Genomic DNA, 16,713 nt, shown 5'->3' on the forward strand with positions numbered 1-16,713 from the left:
TCGAATGCCGCCAACCGCTTAAAAATCGGTTCATCCATTCAAAAGCTATTGCGGTTTAAAAATTCAAAAAATAGTGTTTTATCAAACCTCTATCAGACTTTTGAGCTCGAAGAGCTCAAAAGCATAGAAAAGCTATCTCTTTGAGTTATCTCGGAGAGCTCAAAACAATACATAAATTGTATTTTTGAGCTCAAAGAGCTAAAAAACGGCATATAAGTGTCATTTTAAGCGTCTAGGAATGGAATTAGCGGGAAGTTGCAGGGATGGCCTTCAGGATCAATCGTTTTCCTAATTTTTTTTAATCAAGTTTTAATTTATTTTTCAATCTTAAAAAATTATTTATTTACTCAATTAGTCCTTATTCATTTTTATTATAAAATTCATTCATTACTATATATGGTAATTGAATATATCTGCATCAATTTATAAACTAAAATTTTCTGTGGAATAGTATATTACACTCCTAGGGAAGTAAAGTAAGAAATGTCCCAGATCACAGGTAATTGTTGGCCGAGGCGAAGCCGAGGTCAACAAACATGTGATCTGAGGCTTTCTTATTTACTTCCCGAGCAGTGTATACTATTTTTTTCCCCGACGAAGGCGGAAAGCGGCAACTTCGTTTCGCGCAGCGGGGCTAAAGTTGACGCTTTACGCCCGGAGGGGAAAAAAAAATTTTATTAAGCATTAGTTATTTGTTTTAATAAAATTTAAATCATGGTTCTTGATAAACTTAACTGACATTTTTGCACTAATTATTTTTATGATTATCTACCTATTAATCAATTTTTAATTAAAATTATATGAATGAATTTATATAATTCATCTCTGAATAAATGTTAAAAAAAATAAGTAAGTATTTCAATTCTAGAGATTAAGAATTATGTAAACACACGAGGCAGTACGCAAGACTCTCGACTACAGCGAACCATATAGCACGCTCTAAGAGCGATCCCATCAACAGACTCGATAGAGTCTGGCGCCAAATTCCGTTCTCAAGCCAGACTACCGAGTGTTTATAAACCGTAAGCAGAACGGTTTTTTGAGGTTACAAATTTTTTTTCAAATTTATTTTGATTTTTTTTTTATATGATATTTTATAATAGTAGTTCATGCTCTTTATTACACGTATTACTTGATTATTATCAATTATCTTTATAATTTATATTTAAAATTATTAAAAATAATTAGCACAAACTATAGCGACCCAGATTTTTAGATTCTAACTTTTTTTTTATGTAAAAAGCGGACGATCAGAGACTAAATAATGTAAGAATGCATGCTAATCTTATAATAGATGGAAACTACAGTGAAAAAAGACATTTAACAGTTCACAATTACATACGCCAGGCGGCGCAAGAATAACTTTTACATGAATTATAGCTTAAAGGGGATAGTTGGCCACCGGAAATGTATTAAATTAAAATTGTCAATTTTTATTATAATTACAAAAAATACTGAAATCCGAGCAAAAGCAGTTTCACTGTAAAAAAAAATCGCGCCAAGTCCACGTTCATGAGACTATTAAGAAAAAATAATTTTATTTCTTTACAAAAAGATATAAAATAAAAAATTAAAAAATCCAAGTAACCGATATGGTTGTATGTGATTTTCGAAAATTAAAAAAAAATTTTGTTGTAAATTTAAAAATTAAAAGAAACCAATTTTGGAACGTACTTGGTGTGCATGATTGTGAACTTTAATTTTTTTTAAAAGTCCTAGTAGATAGATTTTAGGAATTTCATAAAAAGTGAAATATTTTGTAACCACGCACACTAAATACGTTCCAAAATTGTTTCTTTTAATTTTTAAATTTACAAAAAAATTTTTTTTAATTTTCGAAAATCATATACAACCATATCGGTTACTTGGATTTTTTAATTTTTTTTTTTTTTTATATCTTTTTGTAAAGAAATAAAATTTTTTTTTCTTAATAGTCTTATGAACGTGGACTTGGCGCGATTTTTTTACAGTGACACTGTTTTTGCTCGGATATTTTAGTCACCTAACGCATAGCTATCAAAGCGATCTAGTAGTTGACTACAGTAAGAATCTAAAACATGGTTAAATGGGGATAGCTACTGTAACAATACAGTATAGCTTTAAAATCGATATTTTTTTTTTTATTACTCACGTCTCATGGGAGATAAATATTATGTTAGCACTCGTCTTTAAGTAAAATTAACAGCTGATGACTAATTTTATAATAACAGCATGAGTTTTGTATAAATTAAACGGTTATTAGATGCAGTAAACCTAGTAGAAATAATCAAGTTTTCACTCAATTTAAACCAGTAACTGGCCAGTGATATCACGTAGGAACTAGAAATTGCACCACCCACAACTAAGTCGTAATTAATTTATGTTTTTTGTATGTACAGGTTAATATTTATTTATTTATTTATTTATTTATTCTTTATCAATCGTTGCGTTATGTTAGATTTGATTGTTAATTTTTTAAAACAAATCTTATCATTTTTTGATCGACTGAGAATTTTGATAGCTTCAAAATTTCCACCAAAATTTACATTTTTTTCAAAGCTATCATGTTTCATTGAATCTTTAATGAACTGGCCAGTTACTTGACAGAAATTCGATATTATACTGGCCAGTTCCTGGTTTAAGTCTAGTTAAACTGGCCAGTTACTAGCCAAAATCTCGATGTTATTTCTACTAGTGAAGTTCAATTACCTACCACACAAAAATTATTCTTGGTGACGATCAAGAACTGCTAAAATTGAAATAAGAATGTAAATAAAAAAAAACAAAAAAAAAATTAGACGTGTTAATACTAGAAAAATGAGGTTGACGTGATGGATGAAAATTGATTTGTATAACAAGATCAAAATGAAATAGAAATTAAAGAAAAGTCATAATAATTAATTGTTTCGTATTTAGCACATGCTAATTGCTCAAAATAAAATTACTTTAATTATTTCAATTTTTCTTAGATTTTTTCAACTATCCACCCCCCCCCCCATCCCACCATCAGGGCTTTATCCCTGGATCCCATCGTTGTTCTGGAATTGATCGCTGCATTTGTAATAAAAATTAGTATCTGCTCGTGCGGTGTTGTTAATTGCCCACAAGAGCGAAATTGAGCGCACAAAGTGAGTTTCACGAGTGACTATTTTGTGTATAGGAATAATAGAATATAGATTATCTACGTATTTATGTACAGTCGTATCTTTATTTTTGCTGATTGGAAACAATAGTGACGAGTTTTTTTGTGAGAAATTTGACGTAAAATATTTTATCGACAGTAAAACACAACCAGTAGCGTTCACGCTAACGGCGTGTACAATAGGATGTATATAATATAGTCTGTAAATACATGACTTGCTTGTAAACACTCTAATCGCCAAAATATTCGGTCTATTGATTCTATTTTTTTCTTTATTAGCTTTATAATCACCGTAGTTGTGGCGTATTAAAATGGTTGTCTAATTGGCTGTCGTTTATTTATAACCGATAAACAAAAAAATTCGGCTAGTCCTTCATACACTTGAATTGATTGTAAAATGAATTTTCTAAAATGATTTTTAGTCTTAACCAGCATATAGGCACTGCTAATCTCATTTGTAGTTGCAGCGCATGCATCTTAGTTTTCTCATTTGAGCAGAAATGCCGCGAAACATTTTAAATTATAATTGTCATAATTCGTTTACTTATTTGATAACATGAATTCTTACACTCTCATCTTTGTCCTTTTATAATTTACCGTCTTAGTTATCATAAATAAGTTTTTCTCTTTTCCATTTCACTTTGAGGATTAACAAAACAATTTATGTTTCATTAAAAATTAAATTAGTGTCACGATGCGTATAGTTTGGATTTTCTGAGCTTTTTTGAAATTTTGAGCTAGTGTTGACTCAATAACTTTTGATGAATACAATTTTATTGCTCATATGCATGTCATGACAGCAGATTCGGTCTTTTTACAATTGCACCTTAACTTTAGTCTAGTGACGTCACTTTAATCATCAGAACCGCTCTGTTGGCTTCTATGTATCGATAATAATTGTTGTTTAAATTAGAAAAAATAATTTGTTCGTATTCATTAGTCATCCAGAATAAATTTTTCTCTAACGAGGTAGTTTTTATGAATTTCATAACTTTTTACCAATTTTTCTGTGAGATTTTATTCAAACTACTATGTAAAGATTTTTCATCCACTGTAAAAAATTTAAAGTATATTCAGAGTGAATCATCAATTTCATCACACGTAGTACCGGAGTAAAAAAATAGATCACTTCGCGTACGGATGAAATCTTGAATTTTTTGCGTGCATTTTTAGATGTGTAAACTTCAAAAAATTGAAATTGTTTATCATTCAATACTTGTTTTTAAATTAAACAAAAACTTATAACAAAAATTTTGACTAAGTGACTTGATCTTTAAAAGGATAATTTGTTTTTTAGATTTATCTTCCTCTTTTATCCTCAAAGATATAATTTTGTTACATTTATCGGAAAAGGAAATGTTAAATTGTCAATAGTGAATGAAAGCGTCAAATCATTATTTCAAATAAAAAGATTTGTGTCATAATGTAGTTAGGGTGCATATAAAAAAGTAAATGACATATTTTCAAGACAGCTAAGAAGTCATCATAGGAATATACGTCAAGTCTTTAATCATGTCCTAAGTATTGTCGGGTAGTGTGGGAAAACTGTCACATTTACTATTCAACTACAAGTGCATACAAGTATGTAAAATCTTTCGTATATGCATATATATATGAACTACATGTTCATGAAGATTACTATTTCGATAGTATGAAAGTCACGCTCTAGAAATCACGAATCTGCTACCATAATTATTGTAGAATAGTGTTTTTGTATACATTATCACAAGGATTTTGTTTATTTGAAGGTCTCGCAGTAATTTTTTATTATCACGTCCAACCGATCTGGAATCTTATTCGACAAGTTAAACGATTCATGACACGAGCGCTAAAGTCGAAAGTTTAAATTCATTTTTCTCATTCAAATAGCTCCTTATAATATTAAATTTATTTGCAATAAAATGTTTATTAACCATTTTTAAGTATTTTAAAACCATTTTTATTTTCGGTTGTATATTTTCCTATTATATTTATTTATAGACACTGATGTATAGCGTGACGAAAAAATATTATTAATTCAATTTATCTAGCAAATAGAAAATATACAACAGCTATAAAATATGAATTGAAGAAGTTAAAAATATTCTATATCGAACAGTTAACTGTGAATACATAACACGGTTATTTACACAAAGTCTGTGTTAAAATATCGTTAAATACGGGCATATATACGCACATTGTGCCCGTAAAGTTTTGCATATTTCAAAAGACATCATCATACGTACCCAGAGATTCAATCGATATTTATTGATTGCATGGTCGAAAAAGGTTAAGGGTGGTTATTATCAAGTTTGCTATCGTGGCTTGTACTTTTTGCTTTTTTTTTTTATCAATCTTGAGGTTAATAATGCAATTGTAATACTGATAGTGTTACATTTATATTGTTGATAGCTTGTAATAAATCGATTAACATGATAAAATTCATTTGGGTCTTTTAAATTATTTTGAATTTTAGTGATAAAAATTTACAAATTTTCGAAAGTACGGCACCGCTGCTAATATAAAAAAAAATTTTTTTAAATACAACCCTTAAAAAAATTTACTCTTCTTTCGTTCACTTAATTGTATTAGGTTTCAGCCATTTTTCTAACTTTGTTTATATATTTTTGACGATAATGAGAGAATGCCTCGTTTTACACAGAAAGAAAATTCAAGGAATTTTTTCAATTTTTCTATCGTAATCTATCTTATATAGAATTGTAAAGGTGAACTATACTTTCCATATAATAATTTTTAAGATACAATATCGTTAATTTTATTTAATAAATAATACTAGCAAGAGACTTAAAAAGACTAATACTATAGAGTTAATTATACAAAACGTGTGAGTGAACTTTACAATTCAACTATCGTAAAAATTGACAGTCGGTTTTTTTAAAAGGAATTTACGGAGGGAGAAGGTAGGAGATTGGACTGATTGGTAACTTTGCAGTAACCGAAAAATAAATCGGAATTTTCATCTGGGAATCGAACCCAGAACTCTTAGTTGGTAGCCAGAGATTCTCCCTCTACGCTATCCGAGGTAAACTACTACTGACGTCCTTCAACATTTACCTAAGCTTTTACATACATTTACATAAGCTCGGAGTCTAGCGCTGTGCACGGCCAATCCTCACACTAATTAAAAAACATTCTAATTCAACTATTGTAAAATTTATTAACTTCCCGCAAAAAAAAATTGAAAATTTTCAAAAATCAGGAAGTTATTGGTTTTACCCCGTTTTTCGAAAATCGAGTTTTCATCAGATCTCTACGTTTTGAGGTCCTAGGAAGCTTTCCTGACTATTCCCGCAAAGGTGTCATCATGTCTGTGTGTGTGTGTGTGTGTGTGTGTGTGTGTGTGTGTGTGTGTGTGTGTGTGTGTGTGTGTGTGTGTGTGTATGTAAACCTCTTATAACTTTTGAACGGCTGAACCGATTTCATCGCGATTGGTGACATTCGAATGGGCTTCGCCAAACTAAGATTTTCTGTTGATTTGAATCAATTCGGACCGATAGATTTTGAGAAATTTGGAGAAATTTAAAAAAAATAGGAAAAAAATTTTTTTCTGAAGTGGTTTTTTTGGGATAACTTTTAAACGGCTCTACCGATCGATTCTAAAAACTAATCATCTCTCAACTTTGAAAAACCACGTTGATCGCTGCCAATCCGGTCAAAATCGGTTGATTCGTTCGAGAGATATCGTGAACGAAAGAAAACCGAAAAAAGTGTTTTTTTGGAGTTACTCCGAAATTTCTAGTTTGACCAATTAAAACTGAGATATTCTTTATGAGGCTTAAACTGCGTAGAATGCCGCCAACCGCGTAAAAATCGGTTCATTCATTCAAAAGTTATTGCGGTTTGAAAATTCAAAAAATAGTGTCCTATGAAACTTCTTCTCAAAGAGCTCAAAAGCATAGAACAGGTATCTTTTTGAGCTCGGAGAGCTCAAAACAACACACAGATTGTATTTTTGAGCTCGAAGAGCTGAAAAAAGTGGCCAGGTATTGACGGAATTAGCGGGAAGTTGCAGGGATGGCCTTTAGGGTCAACCGTTTTCCTAATTTTTTCTTTTATTGGAAAGATAAAGAAGCAGTTGTGAATATTTTAAAATATTTGTTAAAATTGTGAATATGTTAAAATATTTGAAAGTTACCGGTAATACAAGTATAGTCCAGCATTACGATAGTTGTATTGGAAATTTTCGTAAAATTTTTTTGCTGTGTACCTAAAAAATTCGACCAAACAGTTTATAAGAAATTCAGTTTTCTACGAAATTGATACTTCGTATTTATATCGCTAAAATGCTTAGTTCCGAAAATATAAGCTGTGTGATATTATGAAATACGGAAAAATTGTATTTTATCTAGCTTAATACATCGTAGCATTAAATTAACGGAATGTCTTTTTAATAACTTTTCATCGCATGACATTTAATTTGTGTTAACAATTTCACTATATATAAGCTGCAATATAAGAAATACGCGACAAAGAAAAGCAAAACGAAGCACGAGGGCAAACTGGAATACTTTAAAAATTCGATAAAAACATTTTTTTTCTGTGAAATATTAAAAAATGTTAAAAAATAGATTTTCACGTTTAGTATGATTTGAAATTAAAAAAAAAAATTAATTCCTCTAAAAATTAAGTTCGATAAAATAATATTTTTCTTCATTCTAAAATATATAAACATATCAAACATTAACTTTTATGGGTCACGGGATTTTCCCCCAGTGAAAAAGAAAACGAATTGTTTCTGTTGGTCTGAGAATATTTTTAATTTTAAATGCAAGAAATGCAATACCTTAAATATTGTTTATCGATAGTCATCATTATTCTTACTTATTACTTGTTACTATTTTTGAGCATAAGTGATTTATCGAGATGAAACATTTGGTGCTATAATAAAACAATGTTGCCTATTCACAAAATTAAAAATTTTGTCACCTCTTAGAGAAACTTACAAGATATTTATTGAGTTTCTGTATTAATTTGTAAACTATTTATTAGATTCTTACATGTATGAAAATATTAAGAATTAACAGCAGTATTTTTCTTACTGGAAAAAAATGATAAATTTTCATAGAAAATATAAAAATATAAATACCCATAGATTAGGTGAAATTTTATATATGTATTTATCGTTGTTTCCAATAGACTTTATAAATTTTTTTTTTGTATAGTAATGCTACCTAGTACGTTATATATCGGTTTATTGATGAGAACGAGGCAAATAAAATTTTTTACAACAGAAAAGTTTATTTTACAATTGAATGATATTAGTACCAAGTATAGAGACTCGGATTATCCAGAAATATACGCTTCCATTTATGTATAAATATATATATATATATATATATATATATATATATATATATATATATATATATATATATATATAATTTAATAAGGGCTCAATCAAAATGTTAATATTAATTGAAAATGATAAAAATTCTTAGTTGTATGCACAAAATTAGCTTAATGATATCGTTCCGTTAATTTGACGAAAAATTCATTTAAAACTTCGGAACAGACAACTCTGAAATTTTATCGAATTCGTCCAATAATACAAAGTTAAAAGAGTTATAAAAATTTGACATTTACTGATTTTGAGATAAATCAGACGACTTGTATAATATGAAAATTAGAACCTGGAATTTAAAAATTTTTTGATCCAAGAATTACGAAGTTTAAAACTTATAACTTTCCGATGAATAAATTGGTTAATTGTTTTTAAGAGTATAAAAAATTGTCATTAGTTTTGAAACATTTTCTTTCCAAAAATCCTCTTTTGTTAAAACTCGAAATTTGAATAAATGACTGTAATTATTATCGAAGTAACATCGAAGAAGATCTGGTTCACCGCTTATAATATAAAAAAAAACTTGGAAATAGTCTTGAGAGACGAAAAAAATGTATAGCTAATCGATGATGGTCTGAATTACCCTCTCTTATTTTTTGGATAATTTTGAAGCTAATGAACGAATTGATTGCAAAATATGATCGCTTTCATAGGTCAGAAAAATATGTCTATCATTTCTTGTAATGTAGGCCAAACCAGTTGATTCGATCTATTGTCAACTACACTTTTTCAAAATCGCAAATTTCATTATTTTTTGAAGATAAATTAAATTATAAATTATGATCATTTTTAATATCTTTCACTCTAATTCGGTATTTGCTTGAAAAGCAGACAATTTAAAATTTATCTTGACCATCAAGATTTTTTTTCGCGTGACTCGTTGTCAATAAAACAAACAAAATGAAAAATAAATTAATTCAATCTTCTTACCTTGAGCATTCAGTCGCTGGGACTTGACAAAAAATAGGCCAGTTCCTATCGAAATTTCAATCAACTCTAGTCATTGTTCTTATCACAAAATTAGTTAAAAATCCATCCACTGAATAATTATCACTATTTTATTTTCTAAACATCAATATAAAATCTTTTTTATTGTATTTAACAAGAAAAACAACCACTTGTACACGTGTAAAAAATATTCGACCCTGTTGATTTTCAGTGATTGCCCGCTAATCTATTGTCCACTTGCCAATCATTGCCTACTTGTTGACTAACACCACATTTCATGATAAAAAAAATTAGTAATAGTAACTAATTTATTCAAAATAAAAACGATGGAAGTTTGACTCAGAAATAAAGTTTTGTTATTTTTATTTTTTTGTTATTAGGAAGACTAATTATTGGAAATATGTCATAGTGTTACGGTGACAGAAAAATACAAAGTGTAAATTAAAGATGTAGTATCTACTAAAAACAAAAAAATAAATAAAAAAAAAACAATTTATTTATAGTTAATATTCATATTCAATTATATACTTTTGAATTGAAGCTCACTGAATAAAGCGCCGTGATGAAACGGACACGCGACGTGAATTGAAAGTGGGCACCGGACAAGAAAGCGTTCATGAAGCGCGTCGTTCGTTTGTTTTGGCGCAAGCGCACTTGTCAAAACGCCGACAACGACTATGACGACACGTTTTTCTCACACCCCCTGTATTACTGTGCGATTGAAGCAACCACCGGTATAAAGATTATGGATGCTCGGTGTACTCTCTTCTTCATAACGTTATTATACTGATTTATTCGCTTCACTTTTTTCTTCCGATTATACTATAGACAAGAGGAAAAAATTTTTCGTCCGATTTAATTTTACTTTTTTTACTATCAATCTGTATTTGTTGGTAGTAAATAACGATCGACTTGGGTAAATTTAGTAGAAAATTTTTTTAAACTCTTGTGATGATAATTACTAACGCTAAGAATTTATTATTTTTATACATGAAAATTGAGTATTAATTTAATTTAATTAACAAACCGTGTTTGACATAAATCGATTTTCTGGTTGTGGGAAATAAAGTGAGGTACTGAGCCGGAGGGTCGAAGGTTGTTACAAGGAATTTTTGGAATAAAATTTAATTTTAGATGTCTTTTTTGATCTAATAATTGATATGTCTAATTTGATTGGTGTTATAACTAATGAAAAAGTTAATTAACCTCTTAATCTAAATAAGTACACAGAAAAAAAATTTACTTGAATCAAGTCAATAATTTTGAAGAACTTTATCTTCTTGACTTGAGAAGAAAAATTCTCAGACTAAGAAACTAAGAAATTTTTATTGGTTCATGAATTTTTCTCTTGATTCAAGTAAATTTTTAATTTCCTTAACTTTTGAAGCTCTAAGAAGCTTCCCTGACTATTTTTACGATGATGTCCGTACGTCTGTGCATGTGTGTGTGTGCGTGTGTCTGTGTGTGTGCATGTGTCTGTGTGTGTGCGTGTGTATGCGTGTGCGCGCGCGCGCGCGCGTGTGTGTGTGTGTGTGTGTGTGTGTGTGTGTGTGTGTGTAAACCTCTTATAACTTCTGAATGGCTTGACCGATTTGATCGCAGTTGGTATCATTCGAAAGATCTTTGCCAAACTTAGATATCCTGTAAGTTGGAACCGATTCAGACCAGTAGATTTCGAGAAATTGCAAAAAAAGTGAAAAAAAAAATTGGTTGTCTGTAAAGTTGGTTTACGGACGATAGTTTTACGTGATAACGTCATAAAGAAACATTGATGAAAAATTGCATACTTTTATGAATTGAAATGAATTATTATCACTGAATTATCATTATTTTGTATTTAAAAATTTAAAAATTTATTTTAACAAAAAAAAGGACTTATTGATACATTGTTAATAAAAAATTGATACAATAATTTGATAATTGATATGATTATTGTTATTTATAATTAACATTAATTATTTTATTAATTTATTATTTTTTATTATTATTTTATTATTAATTATTTTATTAATTTATCGTTTATAATTATTATTAATTAATTTATTTATAATTGATATTATTTATTAACAATTATTAATATTATCAACAATAATAATCTGATATAATTAATATAATTTGTTTAAATATAATCACGAACAATTAGTTATAGAACAATATTCTGACTGCTAGCTCTGACGTTACGCGAAAAGAGAGATACATGTGTCATAAGCCAACGCTTGGGCCTCTCTATCGTTTGTTTAATCGTGCCTCTCTATCGCTTGTTGCGCGCTCTCGCTTGCACGCACAGGCTCAGGCGGAACGCTCAAGCGGAATGCGACATTTTTTCGTGAGTTCTGTTGGAGTTCATCAATTTATAAGACGTTGTCACGTCAAAAAGTTGTTTTTTTTTTTCATTTTTTTAAAATATCTCCGAATTATCTGAACCGATCGACCTCAAAAACTAATTAACTCTTAACCTTGAAAACCTGCATCGATCGCCACCAAAAGCGTCAGAATCGGTTGATGCGTTCGTGAGATATCGTCGAAAAAAATCGGAAAAAGTTTTTTTTTTAATAACTCTGAAATTTTTTATCAGATCAATTTTTTTGTTCTGAATTATTTATTAAGCTTAAAAAACTACATCGATCGCCGCCAACCGCGTGAAAATCGGTTGATTTATTTAAAAGTTATAGCATTTTGAAAATTTTAAAAATCGTGTTTCATCGAACTTTGAGTTTGACAAGAGTTTTGAGCTCTTTGGAAAGCTATCTCTTTGAGCTCGGCGAGCTCAAAATAACACATAAATTGTATATAAAACGTTATAAGTGCAATTTTAAGCGCCTAGGTATGGAATTAGCGGGAAGTTGCAGGGATGGCCTTCAGGGTCAACCGTTTTCCTAATTTTTTATTCAGTGTAGACATTTTTTTTTTGTAAGGAACGGTTCAGTTTCTAACTTTTTAAGACGGTTTATGTTATTCTTGCTAGAAGGTTGACTTTGTGATCAATCACTAAAAGTATTCGATAAGATATATTTTTCTCGAATCAAAACATATTTTATCCATAAAAAAATATTTATTAAGAAAATATAGTACACACTTCTTGAAGTAAACATTTTTTACACGCTTTTTATTTTTTCGGGTTTGTCTATAGACTATATAAATGCTTTGTAATTTTTTTGTAACGTACCACAAAAAATGAAAATTTCACAAATACAGATCTTTGTTTAGCTAGTCTAATTAAACTTAAGTTAAAGTAAAGTTCGGCCATTTCATGTAAAGTGGTTACGAACTGCGTAATGTTACAGTTTTAAAATTAACATATTTATATAAATGTTGCGTGAGTAAAAGTAACAAACTTAATTAAAGAATTCCAAGTAAAGAATTAAAGTGCACCGAAGTTGAAAGTTATAGGTCAAAGAAAAGGGCTGATGATAAAGTGCGTAGATATAAAGTATGGAAGTATCAATAGATGGAAAATAGATGAAAAGAATTGTGGATAGAATATCATGAGAAAAAAAAAGAATTTACTTGCATTAGGTTGTCTCTTGCGCATAGTATCCAACTACAAAAAAAAATTATAACCAATAAAATTCAATTCTTAGATTTTGACTTGTTTCTTCTTACACAGAAAAAGCGATACCAATTTTTCATCGAATACAATATTTCGGGTAGATTTCTCATATAATGGTATCATACATCTGATACACTGAGCTTAAAATTATATTAGTTGACAAAATTTGTATTACTTTATCCTCCGTGCAGCTCTAACACAACTTGTATTTATCAATGTGTAGAAAAAAATACACATAAAGAGGTACATTTTTTTAAAAGTATTACAGTAACTAAAAATGATTTTTTTATTTAAACAAACTTTCCTTTGATTTATTTTTACGTTACCATTTTAGCTCTCTATATGGCAAGAAATTTTCTTTAAAAATTAGCTTAAAAATAACAGTAACAATTTTTCACATCATTATTTGTAGATATTATACAAAAAAATGTAGAATAATACCATTAACTTTTACTTCAGTGTACTAGTGAAAAATAATAAATTTAAAAAATCCATACACCGAAAAAGAAGTTTAAGTCCTATCGCAATACATTTAAGCGTATAACTTATACAGATGGCGCATTTAACATGGGTATAAGCCATACACTTAAACGTATTGCGATAGGACTTATACATTTTTTCAGTGTAAGATGAATAATTATTGTATACTATTTTAATACTAATGGTATTGTTGAGACTCCAATAAATTTTACTCTCATAAAATTTACAAAAAAATTTAGAAAATTCAAATAAGCATGCCTTAAGCGCTCATGTCATACACAAATTATTTAGATTGAATGTTTACATTACGATTTGTTAACTTTTCCATAAAGACTTCTATACTTTTTTAACTTCCCGCTAAGAAAATTGAAAATTTTCAAAAACCGGGAAGTTATTGCTTGTACCCCATTTTTCGAAAATTGAGTTTTCATCAGATCTCGACATTTTAAGGTCCTAGAAAGCTTTCCTGACTATTCCCGCGATGGTGTCTGTATGTATGTTTCCAAACAAAAACAGTTTCACTGCAAAATAAATCGCGCCAAGTCCACGTTCATAAACTATTAAGAAAAAAAAATTTTATTTATTTACAAAAAGATATAAAAGAAGAAATTAAAAAAACCAAGTAACCAATATAATTGTATATGATTTTCGGAAATTAAAAAAAATTTTGTTGTAAATTTAAAAATTAAAACAAACAATTTTGGAACGTATTTAGTGTGCGTGGTTACAAAATATTAATAGTTTATGAACGTGGACTTGGCGCGATTGTGTGTGTGTGTGTGTGTGTGTGTGTGTGTGTGTGTGTGTGTGTGTGTGTGTGTGTGTGTAAACCTCACTGCGGTCTGATCAATTTGTCTTCTAAAGTATATAATAGAATTTAAAAAACTGCATCGAATGCCATCAACCACGTAAAAATTGTTTCATTTATTCAGAAGTTATTGCGGTTTGAAAATTCAAAAAATAGTTTTATTAAGCCTCCATCAGACTTTTGAGCTCAAAGAGCTCAAAAGCTTAGAACAGTCAACTATTTGAGCTCGGAGAGCTCAAAATAATACATTAATGTTAAAAACGCGTTATTCTGTTACTTAACGTTTATTAATAATAAAGAGATCGTACAACTTATATAAGGGTTTACAATAATATAAGTATATGATACAATAGAGATCAAGATAAGTCAAAGTGTGTGAAATGGGGATCTACTCGGAAGTGAAGTCGTCTTCCCTCATCGCTGGGGTCCTAGAGTTACCCCAAGGGTGGGGGTAAGTACAAGGCCCGCCTGTACTTCTCATCCTTCACTATCGGTCCTTGAGACTAGAGAGTGGACCCTCTGGTTACCCTTAATGTGGTGGAAGGGGAATGACGTCACTTTCATAAATTATATTTTTGAGTTCGAAGAGCTCAAAAACTTTATAAGTGCAATTTTAAGCGCCTAGGTATTGAATTAACGAGAAGTTGCAGGGATGGCCTGCAGGGTCAACCATTTTCCTTATTTTTTTTTAGCAGAGAATAGCGAAAAACAGAGGTAGGGTAGGGCGGGGCTAGTTGATCGTAGGGGCAAGTTGTGCAATCGAAATATCTCGAAAACTAAGCAACTTACAACAAAAGTGTAAATGGTGAAAAGAAAGGGTTACGAGAGGAGAACACATCGCGCGAAAGGCAACTACCGTCCAATGTTTAGACTAACTGACAAAACGTTTTCCTTTTTTTTTGCGTCAAAAAAAAAAAAAAAACAGGTCTTTAGAATTTTTCTCCTACACTCGCTTAAAAATGCTATTTTGTGATCACGAAAGTATTCAAAGATGACTTAATGTTTGCCCTTTCGATTATATATGATTGTTTATTTTTAATTCTTATCATTCTTTTATAACCTAACTTTTATTTTGTTGTCTCAATTGGGGCTAGTTGAGCAAGGCGCTGACTGCGTGTTAAATCAGCCCTATTAGATTCACTAAATTAATAATTATCAATTGATTTGTACATCTGATGATTTAATATAATGTGTAAAAATTAAAATAACTCATATTGATATTATATTAATAAATATATAACATAATTATAATTAATGTTGTTATGTTTATAATTATTATTCTAATCATAATTATATGTATGTAGAATTATAATAAATTTAATATTTGCTTGTTAATTACAATTTTATTTTGTTTTCATATCATTCAATACAGTCATTCCGTCTATTTTAGCCATTGCACAACTAGCCTCCCTAGTAGGGAACGTTGAGCAATTTAGAGCGCTCGCGTATTTCCGGAAATAACTTGAAAATTTGTACTCGGATTGTTTTTGTGTCGCTAGACCTTTTGAAGAAGACTAAATTACGAACCTAACAGTATATGGCTTGATTAAATCCGATACATCGTCAAAGTTATGAAAGGTTAAACCAAAAAGTGATCCACTAGCCCAGCCCTACCCTATATTTTCAACATTTATTTCAAAAATCCACTACTTTCTTTATCCTGAAAATTAGGATAGATTGTCTCGTAAGAGACGGTTCCTTTAAAGATGACGTTTTTTTTAAATTCCCAATATCAGGACGAGATGTTTGTACTGGGTATGTCGGACTCGGAAGTCGATATTATTGACAACAATACCGACTAAACATCCTCCTCTCTCTTTCCCCATAGATGTTACGGGGGAGACTGGATCGGGACCGCGTTAGCATTACTTCAATCCAGTCCGTGTTGCGTCTCACGACGGTTGCTCCTAGTTACTAGTCTCTTTCTGCGAATTTTTCCTTTAAAAGACGCTGTGCATAGGCTGTGACAGCTGACCAGTTATCTTCGTTTTTGATCATGCAGATTACTAAGCTCTCAGACTCTAAGACTACTTCTAGAAGAACTCTTCTCTTTTTGGTTCTTGGTCCCATAGTGTTGTTCATGATTCTTGCTAGGCTAGATACCGTCTTGCTGGATTTCTTGCATGCACTGTCAAGGTGTTCGCGGAAAAATAGTTTCTCGTCTATCATTACCCCTAGATAGCGCAGGGCCCGTGTTGACGTCAGTGTTGTTTCTTCCATGTCCACAGCGAATGGTTTTGGGAACCATTTTTGACGTGTCAGAACAACCATCTCGGTTTTATGCTTGGCGAGTTTCAGGTGGTATTTATCAAGCCAGGTCTCGGCGGCGTCAATGGTTTCCCGGATCAGTAATTCGGCTTCTTCTACGCTGTCTACTACTATCGTAGCCGCAACGTCGTCTGCAAAGCCCGTTAGCTCTACTTGCTCTGGCAACGGGATTTCAAGAAGCTCGTCGTAGTCTGCGT

The 16,713-nt window shown here is 30.4% G+C and overlaps 2 long non-coding RNA genes across 2 annotated transcripts; both read left to right on the plus strand.

The window, feature by feature from the left end:
- The first annotated feature begins 1,611 nt into the window (after positions 1 to 1,611).
- Positions 1,612 to 11,282, plus strand: LOC123264890. Its single transcript, XR_006509442.1, has 3 exons — positions 1,612 to 1,634; positions 8,953 to 8,957; positions 11,151 to 11,282. It is a non-coding gene; the product is annotated as an uncharacterized LOC123264890 (long non-coding RNA).
- A 241-nt stretch (positions 11,283 to 11,523) lies between these two features.
- LOC123265676 lies at positions 11,524 to 15,242 on the plus strand. The gene is made up of 3 exons (XR_006509634.1): positions 11,524 to 11,609; positions 12,878 to 12,881; positions 15,231 to 15,242. It is a non-coding gene; the product is annotated as an uncharacterized LOC123265676 (long non-coding RNA).
- The last annotated feature ends 1,471 nt before the right edge of the window (positions 15,243 to 16,713 follow it).

Source organism: Cotesia glomerata, linkage group LG5 (genome assembly GCF_020080835.1).
Source record: "Cotesia glomerata isolate CgM1 linkage group LG5, MPM_Cglom_v2.3, whole genome shotgun sequence".
Taxonomy (NCBI): domain Eukaryota; kingdom Metazoa; phylum Arthropoda; class Insecta; order Hymenoptera; family Braconidae; genus Cotesia; species Cotesia glomerata.